General features: G+C 34.7%; 1 protein-coding gene across 6 annotated transcripts in view; it reads left to right on the top strand.

The window, feature by feature from the left end:
• The window catches only part of Zbtb20 (zinc finger and BTB domain containing 20), a 1008106-nt gene that overhangs the window by 38395 nt on the left and 960290 nt on the right, over nt 1-9421 (top strand). For 5 of the 6 annotated variants that reach the window (XM_023717591.1, XM_023717596.1, XM_023717585.1 and 2 more), the window contains exon 1: nt 58-159. The exons of the other annotated variant lie outside the window; for it this stretch is intronic. The gene's annotated coding sequence lies outside the window, so the exon portion shown is untranslated. Of the gene's footprint in view, nt 1-57; nt 160-9421 lie in introns of those variants that run through there. 6 annotated transcript variants of the gene reach the window in all.

Below are 9421 nucleotides of genomic sequence, written 5' to 3'. Positions count from 1 at the left end.
GTCTCTGTGGTTTGTAAGGTAGGTTGCAGTGTGTGTATATACACAACATCAAGAGCAGGAAAATGGACTCATTAGGGAGGCAGGCAGTCATTACCACTCACACTGTACTTCCAGGGAGACATCGATTATGAGAAGAGAAACTCAGCGCTGGGGAAGAAGGTAGGGCAGACAACTTTCATAAAAAAAAAAAATAAATAAAAAATAAAAAATAAAGCCTGCTTCCTCAGTCCCCCCTCTGTCTACCATCTCCTTTAGTCCCAAATGCTTTTTATTCTTTCTTCCTTGAATTTCAATTTCCATATTTAAATTTGACAGAGCTAATGCTAGCTTAAAATTTGAAACATCTATAGGAGGCCTAGCTTATAGCAATTTCCTTCATACTTGTTGAAGGGTGTGACCTTGTGATTCACTTTTATTACTTTAAAAATAATTACAGAAAAACCTATTTTTATCAAAAAAGTACCAAATAAATCAGAATCTTTAACTCTTTTAAAACAAACTACTCTGTATATTTGTCTCTTTGCTTTTCTTGTCTGTTTATGCAATTCCATCTGTCTGTCTATATGTCATATTATCCTATTTATTGCTAAGTGGGTTTTGTTAGTTATTTGCCAGTGAGTTTTAGCTGCAGTGCCAGTGTGGGTATTACTAAAGTGAGACTTTTGTTCTTTGTTTTGCACTGAAGTTTAAAGTCCATATTTACAGTTTATACCCTTGAAGCAGGTTGAATACTTATGCCAACATGTTTATGTGGTAGTATTGGCCGTAAGGTGAGGGGTAATTGCTGAGGGTGGGTAAGAATCAAGTATTTATTTTTGTCATCACATGTAGAAATATTGCATCTTGGAGATACAGTTTGAAAAAAATGAGGCACTCTGTTTTCTAACTTTTACAGATGGACTTCTGCATTTACAGGGATATTTATATGGCTAGAAGAATGCAAACTTTCATGACAAGTAGTTTTTATTTTAAAACAGTTAGTTTCCTTTTAGTATGTTGCTGTTTATTTATGCTTTGGGAGGGAGGAGTGGGGACTGGCCATCTTTTTTACAAAGTAGAAGCTGTGTATTGTATCAGGCCATTTTAAGCAACAACTGTGAGTATTCATTTTACATTGAGGGGACCATAAATAATATATTTATTATTTAAAGTATAGTTTTGAAGTACTTTTTTGCCTCTTTTTACTTTTGTCTTTTTTATAGTGGGAAAAGTTATGTTTTAAACTAAATGACATTATTGAGTTTTTTCAGAATAGTATTCCTCGACATTCAATGGAGTCATTGAGCAAAGTTAATTTGAGATAGATTTCTTAATAGTATTTTATTTGGATTTGTCTGAAAGTAAAACTTCTAAATATTTGATAAAAATTCAGTAAGATAGTATGACATAAATATTTACAGCGTATTGAGTACATGGGCAATAATAGAAAATGGATGCTATCTGTAGGGATCTTTGGTAATAACAATCACCTTTTTTGTAATAAATTATTTAATATAAGTGGCAGACATTTTTTTCTTCTCTTAATTCCATTAGGCCTCTCTGATAACACAAAGAAGCCCATAAAGCAATATTCTTAATCCACCTGGGACTATAGAGCAGATTCTCAAACACATTCTCAAGGTTCAAACCTAGTAAAATGTTTATTTAAAATCCATTATTCTAGGAGGGTGGTGAACTTTTACTGCTTAAAGTCTCTTTTTAGGTCTTCTTTTAAAAAATTTATGCTTTGACTTTTAATTTGTTTATTTCCTTAACTGTCTTTTAAAGCTGGAAATGCCTGCTTTCACCAAAATCAGTACAAAGAAGTATACTTCATTAGGTTATGTCAAAGATTCTACTCCCGAAGGTCTAGGGGGAACTCTGGGGGAAGACTTTTGGAAACGTGTGTTAATGTGGTACACACTATGGTATGATTTCTTCCATTTCAAAATTTGTTTCAAAACCAATAGGTCAAAAATGTGCATATCTCATGCACCTGTCATTTTCTTTATTTCTATTGTGAGAACTATCCGAAATTTGACTTTTTTTAACAAAGAAATATTTCGTATATACCTCAGACTAGTCATTCTCTTTTTCTGTATGCATGTGTGGAAATATTTATGTGTATTTATGTAGGTTTATGCACAGATATATATATATGGATGTATCAATGAAATTCTTTTCACACATGATATTTCTAAAAATTTTACATTAAGTCTAAACACAAACAAAAATATGGAGAAGCTCTCAATGGAAAATAAAAATTTCTTTTAAACTTCTAGAAAGAATAAAATTAGGTCATTTTTTAATGACTAAAAGAATTAGTCCTTTTTTGTGGTTTTATCTTTTAGAATGTATACATGGGATTTTTTTGCATTGCAATCCTTAGCCTTCAGTAGATCTAAAATATTTTTAGTATAAAAATAATCTTGCCCTTTTCTGAGAGGGACATTCCCAATCTAAATACAGCAGGACATTGTAAAATGTGCATAAGTAAACTTAATACCAGTGTGCTCTGCTGTATAGGGATTTGGAAAGCTGAAAGGCTTGCATCACAGGAGGGCTATAGTGTGCCAGAAAAATTCATTAACTAGCCTTGCTGGTTGTGGTGGGCTCTTCCTGTCAGCACATAAATGTGCCTGTTTAGATCGCTGAAGTCTTGGTCAGGTCACACTGTGTTTCATTTTAATGTTGTAGCAGACAGTTATCTAACACACCCACAGGAGGAAGTGCTCTAAAGCAGTTATTTCATGGTTTGCCATGCCCCATAGCTAAAATGATTTGGTTCTGAGTGATGTGAATGTGCTTTTTAACTCCTATCTGATGAAAATCAACATTGACTATTTGAAACAGATCAAAAAATTGGGATACCAAGCAGTATAATTCATGTGCTAAGCACATGCCAGTTTGTGTGTTTTAACTTTTTTTGACTTAAGGAGCAAATCACTATGGTTATTTTTAATATAAAGACATGCTTTCCTGGATCTTCTTAGGATTTCAAAAATTGGAAATAGTTTTCCTTTTTTATATTTTTTTGAAGAAGCCTATATTCATCAAAATGATAGCAGCTGCATACTTTCCCCCTGAAATGTTAACGAATAAATGGCATTCCTGTTTATTTATCTATTTTTGAATTTTAATTATTAGTCCTTGTGCTAATTAACAAATTCCTGTATTCATAAAATCTGGCACTACATAAATATCCAATTGTGTGATTATCTACACATGTTCTGGCTTTCTATAAATATAGAAATTATCAGTGGATGTGTTCATAGACAGGCCCAACCCTGAGTAGAGGCTGGTCATACTGTCACATAGGAAGCCAAATTTAGGTCCTAAGCAAATGTGTTGCCCCAGGGTCTGGCAAGGTGTGTGGAAGCATCATCTGCCTCTTAGTGCTAACTAGTGATCTTTTCTGGTGAAGTAAGGATTGATGTTGACATTCTTTTATGTTATTTTATTTTTATTTTTATTATTATTTAATGTATTTGGTTGTTACAGGGTCTCACTACGCAGCTTGGACTCATTCATAGTGATCCTCATGTTTTCAGTCTCTTTTGCACTGGGATTACAGGCGTGTGCCATCATGCTGGGACTCTGGCCAGCTCAGTCTGCCCTGAGGGCTGGGCTGGCACAGCATGTGGTGCCAGGGGTCCAACCAAGGTCCATGCATTTGCCTCAGCAGGCACTTTAGTCCACTGAGCTGTCTGGCTGGCCCCCTGGTGTTGACATTCTTTGCTGCCAGTTCCAGCCTTTTCAGCCCTAAAGATGGCCTCTTAAGTATAAATTTTGAAATGTTGAAAATGAGCATTGAATGTGATTTAGAGGCAGCTTTAGAAACATTTTAATAAACTATGATGCTTTCGTAAAAAATATGCTTGAGTTTTTATGAAAGAAAATAGTATGCCCATCCTAACTTCCTTAAGTAGCAAGGATCTAAGATAGTGTAAAAAAGCACAGAGCACTGAAATGAGAATCTAGGTATTTTCATTTGTATAGCCATGTTGCTATTAAAAACAATTATGGAAATCGTATGTTAACTTACACCGGAACAATTTGTCCTACATCAAGGACAGGAAATACTAGCAGTTGTACAAGTGTATATGTTGAAGAGTTATTAAAATTAGAAATAAAGTTTTAAAATTGACTATCTTAAATAATTACTGGGGACTGTTTGCAAAGGGTCAGTATTATCCGCTTAATACTTTGCTTTAAAACTTCAAATTTAGTGTTCATAGATCATCTTACAAAAATTGAAATTTCTTTTTTTTGTTTTTTTTTTTTGGTGGAACTGGGGATTGAACTCAGGCCCTTTGGCTTGCCAGGCAAGCACTTATTCTACTGAGCTATCTCCCAAGCCCTGAAATTTCTGATTTCCTTGAGAAGACTGTTTCATACATTTTCATCTGTTAAATAATTTCTAGCATTTTGCAGAGTTCTCAGGAACTATATCTAATACCAAATAGCTATCAAGGTCCTTTCTTTCCCCAACACCCCAAAGGCAATAGCTGTCTTCTAGAAATTCTAGAGAATACCTGCATTTATATTTTCATATTTTCACATTTAATCATCAGATAATATTGATATCAATTATGTTCTCAACTTTTTTATAATTTCAACAGAGGCAAGTTTCTGTGTCTTTGGGAAGAAATAACACTATTATTATGATGTAATAATAGCCACTAAAGCAGATGTTGAAAACAATGTTTAAGGGTTTATAAGAAAAAGGGGCTTTTCTGCCACTCTAGCTGTTCAACTAAAACAATGAGTGAGTGGTATGTTAACTATCAATAAATTATGCTCAACTTTAGCTTCATAATCTCTCTTCTACTCTAGGAGCAAGCCTTTTGGTGCTTCTGTTCACTTGAAAGTAATCAGCTTGGAGACATGGATCTTGCCTTTCTGGAATCTTGATACTCAACTGACACTGCAGCTGTGTTTTTTAGTGGCATTAACAAAAGCAGCTCTTATGTGACTGCCTTGACTAGTCAAGTTAGCTACTATTGCCAGGTCAAAATACTGAGAAGAGCAGCATTATAAGTTCACTGACCCATCTCAGATGAAACTGAATATATAGTTAATTCTGAATAGCTAGTCCTAACTTTATAACTCTGATAAAAAGGTAAATACATTATGTTTGGTATGAGAAACACTTTTGGCATTGAATATTTCTGTCTCAAGATGTGATGAATTTATCATTCATATCCTACATTAAGCAATTAAGTGTTAATTTATTGAAAAGTTTTCTGGGGCTGAAGAAAAAGTGCAGTGATATAAGTGCCTGCCTGGCAAGTGTGTGTCCTGAGTTCAATTCCCAGTACCATAAAAAAAGGAAAAGTTTTCAAGCTAAATTACTAATGTTAGAATTTATATTCAGTAAATATAAAATTAGGTAATTGTTTTTGGGGTTTTTGATGCTAAAAAGGTGAAAGTATATACTGAAACTATAAAGATAGAAATGCCAATAACAATGAATTTTAGCCATAGGGAAAATTTTGTTTTTAATCTTTTATTGTTTATTTCCCACAGGGTCTTGCTATGGACTCCTACTAATCCTCTTATCTCAGCCTCCCCAGTGCTGGAATTACCAGGCATGCGCACCATGCCCAGTTTTGGTGGACTGCATAGCATGGGGTACCAGGAATTGAACTTGGGTCCTTGCACTTGCCAGGCAGGTACTTAGCCTGCTGAGCTGTCTCCCCAGCCTGGAAACTGTTACTATAAACTTTTTTTTTTTAAAGCCATAATTTAACTTTTAAAGGGCTTTATTTTTTAATTTTTTAAACCAATTATCTTGTATAGTGACTGTTTTTAACTTTTCTTTAAAAATATTTGGTGAATTACTGTTGTGATCAGTTGTGATTTGTTGCTGCAGTTCATTCTGGAATATGAACTTTTTTCCAGTAAAAGAAATATTATTGAAAAAATTTAAGGAATGTTACCAGTTTTTTTCAGGTGCCAAGTTAAAGCTTCCTAAAAATCTATTACTAATAGAAAGCTGTGAATATTCTAGCTGTGTAATTTGTAGTTAACGTATGCATATAAATGAAAAACGTATTACTATCATTATAAACAAAGCAACCTATTTAGACATCAAGGTATTTACTTAAATACTTACAATATGTTTCTCTTTTTGTTTAAATAGAAGCCAGACAAATATGTCATAATGGTGATTATACTATTTACGACTGTTGCTTTTCCCTCCTATTAATTTCTAGTATTAGAAACACTTCTGGCTTTGAGTATTCTGTCTCAAGATGTGATGAATTTATCATTCCTATCCTACATTAAGTCATTAATTGTTAATTTATTGAAAAGTAAATTCTTTTTTAAAAATTATTTTTATTTTTTTTTAGAGAAGGGTCTACAGGGTGTTCAGGGTCTCACTACTAGATTGGACTTGTAGTGATCTGTCTGTTTACAACCTCCCAAGAGCTGGGATTACAGGCACGTGCCACCATGCCTAGTCTCAATTGCCATCTCAGTGCACCCTGGGAGTGGGGCCAGTGTGGCAGGCCTGGGAATCAAACTCCTGACTCCTTCATCTACTTGCAGGCGCTTCAGTCTGCTGAGCTATTTGGCTGGCTCTACACTAAATTCTTCTTGGCTTAATGAATACAGGTTCTGCACTTCTATACTCATGTTTTCATCTTGGTCATTTGTACCTTGGCTTTAGTTCTTTTGGCTACTCAAATCAAGAAGGATCTTGATTTCCTCATCAGAAGAATACAGATGATTAAGAAGCAAATAAAGATAAGCTGAGATAAGTAGTGGTGGTGGAGGGGATAGAACTTTTGAAACATTTAAATGTAGAAGCTTAAAGAGAAAGACTTCTGACATCATATAAAAGCCCCTTGACCTGTTCATACCTGTATATAACTTACCCATTTGTCTTAAACACATGCAAAATTCTAGAATCTCTCTGTCCCCAAGACAGATTCTAATGATGGTTTCCAAGACCACTAATACTTGATGACAAAAGAACTTAAAACAACTCAAACTTGTAGTGTATTTACAACCAGGTTTTCTCCATACTTTTTTTCCCTTTGATCCTTGAGTTTGGAGTAGTGTGAATAGATTTCCATAGCTGGTGGATAGATTTCACTTATTTTTTTTAAAAGGCCTTCCTAACCAAGTATTCCCAAAAAGTACACGCAGAACAAAGAACATTATGAGCTGAATTAAAATGGATGAAGTGACCTTGGAAGATAGGGAGGTGGTCTTTCTTCTAAGCACTTGCCTGGCAAACGTAAAGATCTGGGTTTGATTCCCAGTAGTTCATGCTATACTGGTCCTGGAACCCTGGGCACACAATGCCAGCCACTGAAACTGGGCATGGTGGTGCATACCTGTAATCCCAATGCAGGGGAGTCTGAGACAGGAGTATCACTATGAGTCTGAGCTAGGTAGAGAGACCCTGTACCAAATAAATAAATAATCATTAAAATATAATAAAATGAATGAAGTGATGGACTTAATATGTTTGTTTCCTCATAGTCAAATATTTTTTATATCAAGCAAAACAAAAATCTAAGCTTTCCATCTGTTGGAATGAATTCAGGTTTAGTTTTACATAAACACTTTCTGAAACTGGTTTTCTATAGCACCTTTGAATGGCATTTCTTGCCCACTTGGCTATTTTAATTTCTGAATGTTGTGAATAATTATTTACTTTAAAGATAATATTGTTCACATACTCATATATCCATAAATATGAAAATGTGATAGAAATTATACACAGAGATTTAGTGACAAACATGAAAATACGTGAATAAAAGTTTTAAAAATTATTTTTCTGGTATGTTAAAAGTACAATATAGTACAAAAAACACTTTGTGGTGAATCAAGAGGTATTAATTAATGCCAAAAAGGAATTAGTGGTTAAATCTAGAGGCCTGTTTTTCAGTTCTGACTGTGTGACTTTAAGTAAATCATAATCTCTCTATTCATCAGTTTTCTTTCCTATAAAATAGGGGACAGTTCCTTTTTAAGTAAAGAATGGGTGCTTTCATTGTAGGTAGATACATGTATACATACACCTCCTTCTTGCTTTGAAGTTACAGATATATGGGGAAAAGTTTAGGTTGATAATGATGGTAGAATAAAGGAAGCCCAAGCACTTTCATTTTGAAATTGTTGTTCTTTATTTAAGTACGTGTCACAATATATTGTTGGGTTCAATGATTAAATAATAAATGCAATAAACCAAAAACTGCTGTTTGTCAGACAGACTTAATTAATTGCCTATAGATGGTTTATACAAGGCTGCTTTTAAGTAAGAAATGCAACACAGCCACTATGGTTCCACTCTCTCTACTGGCCACTAGATGGAGAGATGATCCATGTCCACAGCTTGCCAGTGGTAAACAGCTCACTTCTGAGTTTTTACTGGCAGATTTTAAGTATATGTCTTTGAATACCTTCATGAACACAGACATGACATTTTGGAGAAGCCATCGAGAATATCTTCTCTTGTATAAGGGCATGATGTGATATTCATAAATACAAAATTATTTGCTCCTCCTTAGGCAGCTATTAATGCTGGCAGTTCTAGGATAAGGCCAGTATTACAACTCTGGTTTTAGTTGTCACAATAAGGCTTTTGCTTCTTTCTAATTTGTCTATTTAGAAAAGGCCTTAAAATGAATGTCAGCACGACAGTGCCACCTTGTGTCCCTGTTGCTGTGTAATACATGAGACAGTGAAAAGGAAAGAACAAGACGTTTATAAAATATTGGCAAATTGTTTTAAGCTCTTGATTTTGCAGAAGTTCTAGAGACATTCCATAAAATTTTTGCATGTTAGAAAGTTCTTATTACTCAAGGAGAAATTAGTATATTTATACCTTACCCTTTCTGATAGCAGTGTTTATTAAAAGTCCTTTAACGATTCTAGGCACAAGGATGTATGTAACTTAGAATTGGAGCTAGAGGAAGCCAGGGGTTACTAGAGATTTTCACCCAGTTCTTAGCATTCATAAAAAAGCCCAGTCGAGTCATTTCAGACATTGAGTTACTGCTTCCTTCATATTTTAATGGCAGATTTCATATGCATATCTGGGTAATGCTACTTCTCACGTTACTGCTATTGCTTCAAAGGATGTATTTCAACTAAGGCTTGAGCTCAGGGATAATGTTTGTGTCTTATTTTTCCTTCTGTCTCCAGGATCTCCTAAGACATGCATCACAGCACTCAGATGTTTGAAGTCTGAATGAATGATTATGTCTGGGTGAATCTATGTGTTGGTATAGACAGGACTGTAGACTACTTAGAACTTACAGGTTTCATGCTTGTATGGGCTTTTCTTTATAACACCTAAAAAATCAGTGCTATTGGGCTGGGGAGATGGCTCAGTGGTCTAAAGCACCTACTTAGAACAAGCTTAGCAAAAGCATCAGGGACCGCGGTTCAATCCCCCAGCACCACATGCCAGCCAGCCCTG

This window comes from Octodon degus, unplaced genomic scaffold, assembly GCF_000260255.1.
Source record: "Octodon degus isolate 3935 unplaced genomic scaffold, OctDeg1.0 scaffold00053, whole genome shotgun sequence".
NCBI lineage: Eukaryota > Metazoa > Chordata > Mammalia > Rodentia > Octodontidae > Octodon > Octodon degus.
This window is presented reverse-complemented; position numbering and strand designations above follow the sequence as displayed.